The sequence below is a fragment of the Musa acuminata genome, unplaced genomic scaffold (genome assembly GCF_036884655.1).
Source record: "Musa acuminata AAA Group cultivar baxijiao unplaced genomic scaffold, Cavendish_Baxijiao_AAA HiC_scaffold_1136, whole genome shotgun sequence".
In the NCBI taxonomy this organism is placed as follows: domain Eukaryota; kingdom Viridiplantae; phylum Streptophyta; class Magnoliopsida; order Zingiberales; family Musaceae; genus Musa; species Musa acuminata.
In genome coordinates this window covers 8094288-8096787 of record NW_027021348.1, presented here as the reverse complement: position 1 = coordinate 8096787, position 2500 = coordinate 8094288, and positions in this window count along the sequence as shown.

Genomic DNA, 2500 nt, shown 5'->3' with positions numbered 1-2500 from the left:
CAAAAACAGGCCAAAACAGCCCAAAAACGGGCCAAAACTGGCCATTTTTGGCTGAGCGAGCGAGCAGCGAGCGGCGAACAGCGAGCGAAGCGAGAGGCAGCACCGTCCCTGCTATACGAAAGCCCCATCCAGCCCTGTGCCACCCGGGGGGTTCCAGGGTGCTGAGATGGCTGACGTTTTGCTCCGCTCTCGACGGTCACCGCGCAACGCAAGAACAGGCCAAAAACTGGCCAAAACGGCCCAAAAACGGGCCAAAACTGGCCATTTTTGGCTGCGCGAGCGAGCAGCGAGTGGCGGACAGCGAGCGAAGCGAGAGGCAGCACCGTCCCTGCTATACGAAAGCCCCATCCAGCCCTGTGCCACCCGGGGGGTTCCAGGGTGCTGAGATGGCTGACATTTTGCTCCGCTCACGACGGTCGCCGCACCACGCAAGAACAGCCCAAAAACAGGCCAAAACGGCCCAAAAACGGGCCAAAACTGGCCATTTTTGGCGGCGCGAGCGAGCGGCGAGCGGCGGACAGCGAGCGAAGCGAGAGGCAGCACCGTCCCTGCTATACGAAAGCCCCATCCAGCCCTGTGCCACCCGGGGGGTTCCAGGGTGCTGAGATGGCTGACGTTTTGCTCCGCTCACGATGGTCACCGCACCACGCAAGAACAGCCCAAAAACAGGCCAAAACAGCCCAAAAACGGGCCAAAACAGGCCATTTTTGGCTGCACGAGCGAGCGGCGAGCGGCGAACAGTGAGCGCAGCGTGAGGCAGCACCGTCCCTGCTATACGAAAGCCCCATCCAGCCCTGTGCCACCCGGGGGGTTCCAGGGTGCTGAGATGGCTGACATTTTGCTCCGCTCACGACGGTCGCCGCACCACGCAAGAACAGCCCAAAAACAGGCCAAAACGGCCCAAAAACGGGCCAAAACTGGCCATTTTTGGCTGCGCGAGCGAGCGGCGAGCGGCGGACAGCGAGCGAAGCGAGAGGCAGCACCGTCCCTGCTATACGAAAGCCCCATCCAGCCCTGTGCCACCCGGGGGGTTCCAGGGTGCTGAGATGGCTGACGTTTTGCTCCGCTCACGATGGTCACCGCACCACGCAAGAACAGCCCAAAAACAGGCCAAAACAGCCCAAAAACGGGCCAAAACAGGCCATTTTTGGCTGCGCGAGCGAGCGGCGAGCGGCGAACAGTGAGCGAAGCGTGAGGCAGCACCGTCCCTGCTATACGAAAGCCCCATCCAGCCCTGTGCCACCCGGGGGGTTCCAGGGTGCTGAGATGGCTGACATTTTGCTCCGCTCACGACGGTCGCCGCGCCACGCAAGAACAGCCCAAAAACAGGCCAAAACAGCCCAAAAACGGGCCAAAACAGGCCATTTTTGGCTGCGCGAGCGAGCGGCGAGCGGCGAACAGCGAGCGAAGCGTGAGGCAGCACCGTCCCTGCTATACGAAAGCCCCATCCAGCCCTGTGCCACCCGGGGGGTTCCAGGGTGCTGAGATGGCTGACATTTTGCTCCGCTCACGACGGTCGCCGCGCCACACAAGAACAGCCCAAAAACAGGCCAAAACAGCCCAAAAACGGGCCAAAACTGGCCATTTTTGGCTGCGCGAGCGAGCGGCGAGCGGCGAACAGCGAGCGAAGCGTGAGGCAGCACCGTCCCTGCTATACGAAAGCCCCATCCAGCCCTGTGCCACCCGGGGGGTTCCAGGGTGCTGAGATGGCTGACATTTTGCTCCGCTCACGACGGTCGCCGCGCCACGCAAGAACAGCCCAAAAACAGGCCAAAACAGCCCAAAAACGGGCCAAAACAGGCCATTTTTGGCTGCGCGAGCGAGCGGCGAGCGGCGAACAGCGAGCGAAGCGTGAGGCAGCACCGTCCCTGCTATACGAAAGCCCCATCCAGCCCTGTGCCACCCGGGGGGTTCCAGGGTGCTGAGATGGCTGACATTTTGGTCCGCTCTCGACGGTCGCCGCGCCACGCAAGAACAGCCCAAAAACAGGCCAAAACTGCCCAAAAACAGGCCAAAACTGGCCATTTTTGGCTGCGCGAGCGAGCGGCGAGCGGCGAACAGCGAGCGAAGCGTGAGGCAGCACCGTCCCTGCTATACGAAAGCCCCATCCAGACCTGTGCCACCCGGGGGGTTCCAGGGTGCTGAGATGGCTGACATTTTGCTCCGCTCACGACGGTCGCCGCGCCACGCAAGAACACCCGAAAAACAGGCCAAAACTGCCCAAAAACGGGCCAAAACTGGCCATTTTTGGCTGCGCGAGCGAGCGGCGAGCGGCGAACAGCGAGCGAAGCGAGAGGCAGCACCGTCCCTGCTATACGAAAGCCCCATCCAGCCCTGTGCCACCCGGGGGGTTCCAGGGTGCTGAGATGGCTGACATTTTGCTCCGCTCACGACGGTCGCCACGCCACGCAAGAACACCCCAAAAACAGGCCAAAACTGCCCAAAAACGGGCCAAAACTGGCCATTTTTGGCTGCGCGAGCGAGCGGCGAGCGGCGAACA